Genomic DNA, 13,663 nt, shown 5'->3' with positions numbered 1-13,663 from the left:
AGAGTCATCTGGTGTTTTATTTTGGATGCCTACTGGAACCATCCTGTCCTGTTTTTGTAAATGTTTTGATATTGTCTGCTGTTTTCGGGGCATTCAGTAGTTATTTTTCTCATTTATTGATTATAGATTTGTTTGTTTCATCACTTTTTTTTTTTTTTTAATTTGATTATGTTTGAGCAGGCGGACTGTGTGTTCTGTTGTTTGTTCGTCTGTGGGTACAATACTTTTCGCCTCCTTCTCCAACTGGCAGGGTCAGTCACTCAGATATGGTACAGCAGGGCAGGTCTAGCTGAAGAGGAATTACTGGGACATGTTTTTTTGGCACTTACTACAGCCACCAGAGCGGGTCGGTAATCAGTGCAGGGCTGGCTCCAGTAGGCTGTGCCTGTGCTTCTTGGTAGTGTGATGTCAAGCACACGGTGCAGGTTGGCAGGATGTAGCAGGGAGATTGTTATGTGTGGAGCTAAGATGTTTATGGGAGAGAGGAGAGAGGAACAGGAACCAAAAACATACAAACAAAAAAGAATGCTAGGGGAGCTTGCCATTGGAGTGGAGAGATGAGAGATTATGAAATGGAGAAAAACAGAAAGGGGAAGAGGAAGAAAAGAAAAGAAAAGAATGAATAAATAAAAATCAGAAAGGTTAAAGAACCGCAGTGTTCCCAGGGATCACACCGGTGCAGCTATGAGGTCTGGGGAAGTCACTCTCTGGTGTTGCAGTACAGCCTGGCTAGAAGGCATAGAGGTATACAATGCCAGGTATTCAGGGAACAGAAACGGAAGGAAGATATAGAGAGGCGAGAAACTGAGCAATGCAGAAAGACAAAAAGGGAAAAAGGGAAAATAAAACAAAAACAAACAAACAAAAGAACAAGAAAGGCCCCCAAAAACACAGAAAAAATACCCAACAATAAAAGAAGTGCCCTCAGGTCTCCCTCTGCATGTCTGTGCAAGCGTAGGGGGAAGTCTCGTTGCCACGCAGCTCCACCCAGCCAGAAAGGGCTCCCAACTCAAGAAAAGGAAAAGAAAACAAACAAACTATTCAAAACAAACAAACGCACAAAATCCCCGGGATCCCACCAGTGCGGCAGCCCAGACCAGGAAGCAGCTCCACACTCGAACGGAGCTCTACAGTCCCTCAGGAAGAAGCAAAGATGGCGCACTGAGCCAGGTATTTGAGCAAAAGGAGGGGGAGGTGGTGAGAGGTCAGGAAGAAATCAAAAGAAGCAGAAAAAAAGCAACACTAGCAGCTAACAAATGGCACTCAGAGAGCCAGCTAGTGCCAGATTACATTTTTTTGCCTGAATTTTTATTGTTAGGTGCCGTCGAGTTGGTTCCGACTCATAGCCTGTGTACGTATAACACTGCCTGCTCCTACGCCATCCTCACAATTGTTGTTATGTTTGATCCCATTGTTGCAGCCAGTGTCAATGCATCTTGTTGAGGGTCTTCCTTTTTTTCACTGACCCTCCACTTTACCAAGCATGATGTCCTTCTCCAGGGACTGTTCCTTCCTGATAGCATGTTGAAAGTATGTGAGACAAAATCTCGCCATCCTCGCTTCTAAGGAGCATTCTGGCCGTACTTCTTCAAAGACAGATTTGTTTGTTCTTCTGGTAGTCCATGGTATATTCAATATTTTTGCCAATGCCGTAATTCAAAGACATCAATTCCTCTTCAGTCTTCCTTTATTCATCATCTAGCTTTCACATGCATATGAGGGGATTGAAAATACCATGGCTTCAGTCAGGCACACATTAGTCCTCAAAGCAAAATGACATCATTGCTTTTTAACACTTTAAGGAGGTCTTTTGCAAGAGATTTGCCTGATGCAATATGTTGTTTGATTTCTTCAGTGCTGTTTCCATAGTTGTTGACTGTAGATCTAAGTAAAATGAGACCCTTGGCAAGTTCAATCTTTTCTCTTTTTATCATGATGTTGCTTATTGGTCCAGTTGTGAGGATTTTTGTTTTCTTTATGTTGAGATGTAATCCATACTAAAGGTTGTAGACTTTGATCTTCATCAGTAAATGCTTCAAGCCCTCTTCACTTTCAGCAAGCAAGGTTGTGTCATCTGCATATCACAGGTTGTTAATGAGTCTTCTTCCAATCCTGATGATGCGTTCTTCCTCATTACTGAAAAGATGCCGTGTTCTTCCTCACTATTTGGAATTAGTAGGTTATACATCACTCCTTAAAGCCTAAACCATTACTCTGAATTTTTCTCTGTCTTTACAGTGGCTGGAAAATTGTGATGACTAGACCAACCTTGGAAGTCACTGGATAAAGATGGCAGAGCTTCACTCTGGCCCTGGGCCAGTCACTACTGAGGAGTTACATGAGAGAGAAATAAACTTCTATATTATTTAAGCCACTGTGTTTGGAAGGTCTCTTAGAAATGACACTAATTCAGAAAGTTGCACTGAAAGATGGGATACTGACATAACAGTAGCCGCAAAAACTAAAATATGCATCCTTAGCTCAACAGATGATAAAGAAATAAACAAAATCTAATGACCTCCAAATACTGAAGTAAAACTACTTAGCAAAACCATCATCTGAAATAACTTGAAAGGCATTTATGGAGATACAGCCTATAGAGCCTATAGCTTTGCAGAAGTGGTTAGACACAGGCAATTTTCTCAAGCAGAGATGGAAGGAAATTGTGCTTCCCAAAGGAATGATCACTCTGCTTATAGCTTTATTGCTCAGAGCCTAAAATACCTCATTGGTTGGCATACTCTGCCAATGATCATCTTTATTCCATAAACACTTTTGAAGTAGTACTTAGATTTCATCAAACTTGCTGTTCCATACAATGACACTAAAGCGTTCAGGATAACTAATACCCCCATTCACACAAATGTAGTTACAATTGGCCTGAGGTCATGGGTCCTAACAATGTCATGTTCAGGGTGAGACTTTGTGCTTTCCGACTGTTAGTTCAGTGCCCTTTCAATAATTTTAAGATATAATATAGAGGTTTAATTTTATTTTTATTGGTCATCCTATGGTTCACAATGTCTTTAATTAATCACTGTTTACCTTAGAAGTCTTTGTATCACGTGTTAACATATCATGTATTAACATCCACCAGAAACAATCTGATTTAGAAAAAATATTAAACAGTCAAGTGGGCAAAATATCTTGGTCAGTTGATGTTAGTTGTCTTCAGTATTCCAGCCACCACGTTTCTGCCATAATGGGCTCATGAAGAAAAAGGCCACAGTTGCACTGCTGGTGGCCAGGCATAAGCCCAACATCAGGGACTTCCACTTTCCAAGACAACTGTAACCCCTATTGTTGCCAAAAAGAATGTCTGACATGCTAGAAACAGAGACCAGTGCTGAGTCTCCATATGATCAACCAGACCCTTAATCAGAAGTTGAATGCACTGGCACCATTCTCTAGAAGGGAGAGGAAAGTAGACATATATTCTAGGTATGGACTTTCCTTTCCATGGTGGCATAATGGTTAAGAGTTTGGCTGTTAACCAAAATGTCAACAGTTTGAAGTCACCAGCCGCTCCTTGGAAACCCTATGAGGCAGTTCTTCTCTGTCCTACGGGGTTGTTATGAGTTATTATTAGACTCTACCACAATGGGTTTGAATTTTTTTTGGTTTCTATCCCCTGGGATTCAACCACTCTCTGAGGATTTACTGAGCATTTGACCTACTTCTGTGGGATCCCACATAACGTCACATGAGACCAAGACACCCACTTTACACCAAAGGAGGTGTGATTGTAGGCTAATGACCTGGGGATCCAGTTGTCATATCACTTTCCTTTCCACCCATAAGCTGCCACCCTGATAGAGCATTGGGATAGCCTACTGAAAGCATATCTGAATTGTCCTCTCAGAAGAAATAGTCTGAAAGTATGGAGTAGCATCTTCCAGGACACAGCATGTGCATTAAATTCAAGATGCAATTTTCCCAACAGAAAGTGCACATGAATCTAGGAACCAAGGTTAAAGCAGGAACGGTCTCACGTAATATCATTCCCAGTGACCCAGTAAGGTGTTTTATGTTTTCTGTCCCTACAACTCTGAACGCTGTAGGATGGAAGATCCTGATCCCTGAAAGGAAACCACTTTCACCACGGGCATGGAACACTTCTGTTGAATACTTGTAAGATTCAGCTGCCAACAGAGCACATAGGGTGCCTTGTGTCCAGGGACCTATAGGCAAGAAGAGGAATCACTCTACCAGCAGGGATAATAAACCCTGATACTTAGGAGGATGCAGGGCTGCTGTTAAATATGATTCTTGCTTTCATCACTATTATTAAATGTTGTACTCCAAGTTCTAGCCAGAGTAATTAGGTAAGAAAACAAAATAAAAAACACTCAAATTAAAAAGGAAGAAGTAAATCTTTCTCTGCTCACAAGTGACAATATCCTAAATACAGAAAATCATGAAGAATCCACAATAAAGCTAATAGAGGTAATCAACAAATTTGGCAAAGTTGCGGTGTAGAAGATCAACACACAACATTCAATTGTGTTTCTATACACTAACGATGAGAAATCGAAAAGGATTTATCATTCTTACAAAGCTCGTGTTAGTGTTGAGGCAATTTTATAATATTGCCGAATTTTAAAGTTTGAATGACCTTTTGAGATCATTTGGCCTGGCTAATTTTCTCATCTTTTTCATTGATGATTTTGGAGGAGTGTGAGGTTGAATATTCAAAACTCATCCAGAATATAAATCTAGAATTTAGTTTTTCGAACTTATAGCCTAGGTTCACACTTCAATGTATTCCCATTTTACTCATATCAGTCTATAAAATATTATTTCTGAACTATGGTATGGTGACTACCTAAACACACCTTAATGATAAAAATAGCTTTACAAAAAGCTTACATTGTTTTATACTATTTGTCATTACCTCCTTCTATAGAAAACTGATCTTCAATGCTCATGGCAAATTTATTTTATTTTATTTTCTTCCTCTTTCCTTAGTTCCTATTTTGCTTTTTTTAGATTTCTTCTTCTGGGGAAAAATTGGTACAAGATCGGTGACATAATATTGACTTTTCTATCTGTAAGTTTCACCAATTATTCACTGATTCCATCTGATATCTATAAAGAGAGCACAAGTAATGGGAATAAGAAAATAATGAGTAGCAAATATAGAGTCTTTACATCTTACCATGCATTTTATGAAATTTAGCATATCAGATTCTCATGACAATAGTGGAAAGTAGAATTTATTGCTCATTTACCAACTGGGGAAGTAAAGCTTGGGAAATTTCAGCAACAGCACAGATCTCACACTTAGCTAGTGTAGTGACTGAAAACCTGAGCTTCTGGCTCTGGAGCTGAGCATTTTCCAGAGCCTCATGCTGCTTACTTTTTAGTGTCTTAGCATGTTTGCACCTCTTTCATCTGCATATACCATGTTCTAATGTAACTGGGATCTATATGCTTGTTTATTTAGGGAGACATGGAAAAATAAAGAGCAGTAAGCTATAGTAACGGTCCCTAGGTGGCACAAACTGTGCTCAACTGCTAACCTAAAAGTTGGTAGTTCAAATCCACCCAGCAGTGATGCAGAAGAAAGGCCTGGTGATCTGCTTCCATAAAGATTACAGCCAAGAAAACCTTATGGAGCAGATCTATTCTATAATACATGGGGTGGCCATGAGCCAGAATCGGCTCAATGGCAACCAACAACAGCAGGTTATATTGAGCTAATATAAATCTATCATCAATCCCTCTTCAAGAAATCCCAACATTAGATGTGACAGGGCTTATCCCATTAATCCCAAAAAGATTGAGTTGCTGTAGTCAGCGTTGAAATATAGTGACCATAATCTTATTCTGGTAACTATGAATGGTTAATGGTCCAAGCTCCTTAGTGTATTAAAGTAGTGATTCTCCAGAGACCTATCTCCTCCTACAAACCCTGGCCTTACCTTCAGACACTGAAGCAAGTTATTTTCTATTTTCTTTAATGCAACATAACTTTTACTGTTGATTCAAGTTTAATTTTGGAAATAGGCAGAATTCATTTGGGGCCCAGACTGGTGAAGAAAGTTGATGACCAGTACTATCAGATGTTCTAGGAGTAAAATAGGTCTGGTACTTATAAGGCCTTAGGCAAATGACAAATTTAGGGCAGATTGAATCCTTGAATGTCATTTGGACTTCTCTTTTTAAATAACCTAAATAAAATTACTATATTTGTGATGTTCTTTTCCACTCAGAGACATTTTGTCTTTTTGTTATGATATTATTATTATTATACAGCTACCCTCTAAACTTTTGTAATTCTTTCAACTGATTTAGTTTATTTATAATATCACATCAGGAATAAACAAACCAGTGTGTGTGTGTATGGTTGGGGGTGTGTGTGTGGAAGAGAGAGAGATGTCAAAGCAAGAGTATAAGGTGAAGAGTGAGGAAGTCAAAGGAAATCTCCGTTAATCCTAACTGGAGTGTCATGCTTGGCTTGCAATCGGTATCAATTAGTTCTGATGAGTTATGTTTGCTTCTGGTAAAATTGGACTGAATTTCAGTGAATGATAAACTATTTAAGAACTGAAGTTTTCTATAATAACTCTTGCAATGAAGTACTTTATGAATATATTAATACTTACAGTAAGTTCCTAACCCCAGATTCATCCTCCTCTCAATGAGGCAGAACCCTACAGTTAAGATGCTCCAATCTATTCATAATGTATTCCATTTCTGATCATCTAGTGTTTTAATTGTTCCCAGTTTCTTAATGTCTTGTTGTCAAAATAAATACCACCTTTCAAGATCCATCCTATAAAATCTACAAAACAACTGAAATCACTTGGGAGCTTTATTAACCAAGCCCTCTTAAACATTTGCTAGCAAATCACTAATAAAAGTCTTGGTAAAAGTTGAGAGCATGCTATTGAGTTGAACTTTTCCTCCACTTATTAATTTTAATGCTTTAATGCCACTATTATTTGTGAAGGCAAATTCTTGAGTGTCTGTCTCTGGCCTGATATAAGTCAAACACAACGTGAGGGGAGTTTCTGAGAACAGATTCAATTTCAGAATTATGCTAACACCAGAAAAAAAAGATTTTTCATTTGAAAAAGAAATATATTTCTTGGCACTGATAACCACTGAAACACAGACATGCTTTAAAGATTCTGAAAAAGTATGATTTTTAACTAGTTTCTATCTTTGAAGCAGGAGCCTTGGTAGTGCAATGGTTAAGCACTTGGCTGCTAACCGAAAGGATGGTGATTCAAACCTACCATTTGCCCCGTGGGAGGAAGATGTGGCAGTCTGCTTGCATAAAGGTTACAGCCTTGGAAACCCTGTGGGGACGTTCTACTCCGTCCTATAGAGTCACTATGAATGGGAACCGACCCTACGGCAACAGGTTTTTACCGGTTTATCTTTGAAGACAAACCCATTGACGGTTGCGATCATTCGATTCCGACTCATAGCGACCCTATAGGACATAGTAGACCTGCCCCATAGGGTTTCCAAGGAGTGGCTGGTGGATTCGAACTGCCAACCTTTTGGTTAGCAGCCGAGCTCTTAAGAACTTCCCCACCAGGGCTCCTTTGAAGACAAGGTTTCTTAATTACTTTAATTTGATGATTTGTTGACATACTTTTCTACCATAAGGTGGTATTAAGAGTTCCCTACGTTTCCATAAGTACTAAGGATTAGTATAAAAGCAGATTGTACAACTGACAAGTGATCTAGATGCTTCAGATGGGAAAAATAAGGGAATAATACTACTTTTTCCCAACTGAAGCGTCTAAATCAATTGTCAGTTGTACAACGCCAGAGGACATAAGAAGTCAGGCAGGTCAGAGGTCCAGAATTTTGGTGTCCTTAATTCCGCTCCAAAACACTGCAACCTCTTTCTCTTTTACAGTCTTTCTCCTTATAGCTTATTCTCCTACATGCCTTTTATTTACCTGTTCAATGGAAGGAAGAAGTGGATTTGTCAGGGTTGGAATCAGAAAAGGAGTGAACAGTTCAAGTCTGTTTCCCCAGTCTTTCTCCATACACACACTCGAAGTCCTGAATGTAATAACACTGAAAGCTTTCCCTCTGCTGCAGCTTTCCTGGCAACTGCTTGTTGGGATGTTATTGTAAAGGAGCTTTGAGGCACCCCCCTGCTTTATACAACACACAGTACTGGATAGTCATAACATTGTATTTCATTGTGATGTTTGCCTCAAACTATCAATTTGACAAAGATTACAAAACCATCATGTCTGTGACATTATGTTCTCATCAAAAACTGCTGACTGGATCAGACTAAGGACAACAGTTCAGGCGGGGTTACTGAATTCACTAGATCAGCATGATTGGGGAGGGAGCGAATGTACATTCAGCCTTCTCATTTTACACTCAAACCTTCAGTACCTCTCAAGGAGTTAGTAATGACGTTTGCTTTTCTGATTATATTCTCTGACATCTGGAATTTCTGGATCCTGCTGGGAGACTGAGCAGCACCCGACAAGATTATGCAAGTTTACTGTTAAAAGGTTGTAAAAATCATATATATTGCATTAAGGGCACAGGTTGGATATCCCCAAAATATAAGATAAATTTAAAAATAAATTTGGTTTCTCCAAACAATTTCCCATCAGAAATTTTCTATTTTCATCTTTACTTTTCCTGAAATGCCTTCCCCAATTCCTCCCCTGGAAAGGTTAGCCTGTAAATGGCATTTTTTTTTTTTTTTTAGTTAAATATATTTTTGGTTATAGGTTTACCTTCAAACATATCACCTAAAGCCAATTATCTGTTTTGTCTGCATTGCTCCCAGAATAAATTTATCTGCATTGAACAGGCCAAGTAGATCTGTTTCCTCTTTGTTTCGGCTACATTATAAAGTTAGTTTTTATTTATTTTTCTTTAATATGTTTGACTCCTAAATGTAAATTTATTAGAAGGACTTTTCTTTATAAAAAATATTTCTTCTGAATGTTCGTGAAGCATAAGAAAATATTGACTTGCTGAATCAACATAAAACTTATCAAATCAAATAAGCACTGACAAAGGACTTTTTAGAAGTAAGCTTTCTTAATCATGGCAGATAATGGAATTGTATTTCCCTGTCTCCAAAGCCCTCATCCTCTATGTTTTTCAAAACAGAGCTAAAGACATCTTTTATTAAGAGCTTCCCATTGTTGTATGTTTAGTAATAATATTAATTACTAGTTTTTTTATTCCTTACTATGATCCAGAAACTATGTAAAGAACTTTAGATGTGTTTTTTATTTTGACTTTCTTTATGAGGTAGGTGCAATTATTACTGGCTTTTTGTAAATGAAGGAGCCCTGGTGGCACAGTGGTTAAGCTCTCAGCAGTTTGAACCCACCTCTTTGTGCGAGAAAGATGCGGCAGTTTGCTTCTGTAAAGATTACAGCCTTGGAAATCCTATGGGCAGTTCTACTCTGTCCTATAGGGTCACTATGAGTCAGAATCGACTTGAAAGCAATGGGTTTTGGGGGTGTTTTTGTAAATGAGGCTTAGGGATGTTAAGTGTTCCAGGGACACACAACTTATGAGGGACTAATGAGAATAATTCTTACCCTAACCTCCACTGCTGAACAAAGGAGAACAAGGATAAGATGCCCTTGTTTGTTCACTAATAAGAATTTCAAATGACTCAGGTAATAACATCTTAGTATGTAATGCTGCAAACTTTAATTTTTTTTTTTTTTTTTTTAATATGAAGAGAACAGTGACATAGTAGAAAGCTTCTGGCCTGGAGAGTTATCCATGTTTCAGTCTGAATCCTGGAGGCTTGTACTGAGAGGCTGCCAAAAGTAGTCTTTCAGATGCGTGGGTCATTGAAAAGTAGAGCTGGAAACAGTCAGTTTCCAAAACTTGAGTCGGGTGTATACCAGATGCGTATCCTGAGGCAAGGAGTCAAGCGCAAGCAGCTTATTTAGGAAGTGAAAGACATACAAGTAGTAATGTAGTGATGGTAGCCAAGTGAGATGAGGATAAAAGGCAGCCAATAAAGATGACCTTTTCAGACCAGCTACTCCTGTAGGTGACTGGAGCATAACCCTTGTGGGAAACTTTGAAAGCCACTATGAAACCCATCATGCAAAATGTAAGGGACCTGGAGTATTTGTGCATCAACTCTTGTCAGACACTGTTTGTGAATAGAGGAGGTTAATTCCCAGCACTGCTTGCTTACAAGGTGGGCTGACAAAGCACTTTTGTGGGGAGCGACACAAAAGGGAGGCAGAAAAAGCCCTGAGGAAAAAGGCTGCAGGTTCTGGTCATTGGGGAAGCTTGCAGCAAAGTTGTAAATGTGATTGCCCAAATGCTACAAAAAAGGAAAATTAGATCCCTGTTGTTGGATTACACTGCTGATTCCCAGGATGTGTAGTGAGGAAAACTAGGGCTATAAGATGTAGCAAGCAAAACAACTTGGAAATTGTACACACAATGTTTCTGTCTAAAAGTCACACAATGTACTTCCACATATTAAATATCTGAGAAATCATGATATAAAGAAACTGATTTAGCTTTGTTTAATCCAGCTTTTTCCCAAAAATGTGTTGACCATGGAATCATTTCTAGAAGTAACATCTATTAACACAGTGTAGTTGACACTGTAGGTGCCCCACTCATTCGCCATAGCCTTTATGGTTCTAAAAGTATGACATCTTGAATGAGTTATTTAGGGAGATTGGGAGGCATGGTAAGAAAAACAACAAAGAAATAGAAAAAGCTACTTTTGTTAAAACTTTATTCAATACGTAGACGAACAAACAGCGCTGTTGTAATATACTTTAGAAAAAACACATGACAGAAAATGGAGAGAGGTAGCCCATACTCTTCAGGGTAGGGATCCATTGAGTAGGACTCTTGAGGTGTCTGCTACATCAAAACAGTGATTATCCTGCAAAAAGGAGCCGAGGTTCTGTGAGAATTGAAAGCGCAGTCATCAAATGGAACCTAAATCATTCCAGAAATATCTCCAGGAGAAAGATTATGCAAGAATTGTCATATTGGTAGAAGGATCATGAAACAGAACTTATGATAATGTCGTTGTTGCAGTTGTGTGCTGCCTAGTTGATTCTGACTCACAGCGACCCCATATGACAGAAAACTGCCCCATATGGCTTCCTAGGCTGTAATCTTCACTGGAACAGATCTCCAGGTCTTTTCTCCTGCAGAGTGGCTAGTGGGTTCAAATCACCGACCCTTTTCCGTTAGCAGTCAAGTGCTTAATCATTGCACCACCAGGGCTCCTTATAGTAACTATAATAAAAACATTAATGCATAGTTATAAAAAATTACAGTTTATAAAACACTTTCATATTTTTTTAAATTGTGATTTAGGTGAAAGTTTACAGAGCAAATTAGTTTCTCATTAAACAGTTAATACACGTATTGTTTTGTGACATTTGTTGCCAACCACATGATGTGTCAACACTCTCCCTTTTTCCACCCCAGTTTCCCTGTTTCCATTCGTCCAGTTTTTCTGTCCTTTCCTGCTTTCTTATCCTTGCTTTTGGGCTGATGTGCCCATTAGTCTCATATACAAGATTGAACTATGAAGCATGTCCCTCACATCTGTTATTGTTGGCCCTATAGACCTTTCTAATCTTTGGCTGAAGGGTGAACCTCAGGAGTGACTTAACTACTGAGTTAAATGGATGTCCAGGGACACTTTCATATTTTTGATTATTTTTAATTTCAAGTCAGTTACATTGCCCTTTGAAGACAACTGCAGACTATTTTGGTGCTGTTGCTATACCTTGAGCCCAATCATTTCAAATTATTTTTGGATGTAGAGGTAGTAAATTTCTAATAAATGTTTACTTCATATCTGTTAGAAGGTCATTAACATGTTATCATATGTTATCATAATGCTTCTGCTGGAATGCACAATCTACTTGATACTGAATGTTGGCAAATCCCAATTCTCACAACATCCACAATGGGCGTATGGTATTATCTCTTATCTGATAAAATCAATGATCAGAACATTTAAGTTTCTTTTTCAAGAACTGCCAGTCTGCAAAGCAGCAGGACAAGGACTCAAAAACAAGTCTAGATTCTCAAGTCTACTTTTAAATTCCCCTAGATCAAGTAATAAGATTTACAGTGCAAATTTCACATTTTACAAACCTTAATTTATCGGATCTTCTTTAGAATTATTGCATAGTATGAATATCAGGAATTAGCCTACTTAATCCATGCTACCGCTTGGAATTTAATGGCATTTAACACTTAAGTTGGTTTTCATCAACACACATGGAACCAGCAGTCAAGAAATCAAATGGATGTTGGGTAAAACTATTGTAGAAGACACAAAGATGTCATTTTGAGGACTAAGGTGTACCTGACCCAAGCCACAGTATTTTTAATCACCTCATATGCACATAAAGCTGGACAATGAATAAGGAAGACTGAAGAAAAATTGATGCATTTGATTTACGATGTTGGTGAAGAATATTGAACATACCGTGGACTGCCAGAAGAATAAACAAATCTGTCTTCCAAAAAGTACAGTAAGGATACTCCGTAGAAGTCAGAATGGCAAGATTTCCTCTCATGTACTTTGGACATGTTATCAGGAGGGACTAGTCCTTGGATAAAGGTATCATACTTGGTAAATTAGAGGGTCAATGAAAGAGAGGAAGACCCTCAAGGAGATGAATTGACACAGTGGCTGCAACAGTGGTATAAAAATGCCGTAGGGGCAGTGTCTGACTTCCTCTGACTTTACAAGGGGGAAGGAGAATCAAGATAAGCAGCCTAAGGCTGATTCCTGTGAGGTGGGGGTCAGATATGCTGCCTCTCTCCGCCATCTTTACCAATTCTGACATCAACCTTCTCTCCCAAGGTGCTCTCTACTTCTTTGCTGGATTCCATAATTCATTGCAATGGCCACACAGAACTCACAGAGCATACTCACCATTGTAGGGTTTATTAGGGAAGTGACAGGTTATAATTCAGGCTCAGGAACACTCAAGGATCCAGTTCTTCCATCAGGACAGCCTCTTCCCAGCCATGCTCATAGGCACGCCTCTCCCTGGCCCTGGGCCTCTGCCCAAAGGCCCTCAGCTTTCTTTCTCCGTGGGCTGGGAAGTCCACTGCACCATCTCCCACTCCTCCTTGGTGATGGTGTTATCTTCTTTTTCCAGCCTCTGGAGTTGCTCATTTCAAGCCTAGCAGGATGGCAAAACTGACCAATCCCTTTGGTGGGTTACAATTACCCTATCTGCACTATCCTGCCTAATCACCTGTGTGGGAGTTACAAGATCATGGCAAGAAAGGCCACACAAATGCAATCCATTACACCACAGATGGACTCAAACATAGTAATGACTGTTAGGATGGTGCAGGATCGGGCAGTGTTTTGTTCTGTTGTATATAGGGTAGCTGTAATTCGGAACTGAATCAATGGCACCTAACAACAACAAGAATTAGTTTTCACATTGCTAGCACTCAACAGGAAATTGAACGTCTTCAGTCCTCAACTGCTGCTTTGGTGAACAGCCATGGTCACAAATCAAAATTACAAATTCTAAATTTATAAAATAAATAAATAAAAGATTGTGCATATATGTTTTTGGAAGGATTCTTTTTTTTGCTAATAGCTACAATACAGCCAATACATGAAATAACTTTAATACAAAAGTATATACTTAATAAAATTAAAATTAATATAATA

This window comes from Trichechus manatus, unplaced genomic scaffold (genome assembly GCF_000243295.1).
Source record: "Trichechus manatus latirostris isolate Lorelei unplaced genomic scaffold, TriManLat1.0 scaffold00006, whole genome shotgun sequence".
In the NCBI taxonomy this organism is placed as follows: Eukaryota; Metazoa; Chordata; class Mammalia; order Sirenia; family Trichechidae; genus Trichechus; species Trichechus manatus.
Note: the sequence above shows the minus strand (reverse complement) of the source record.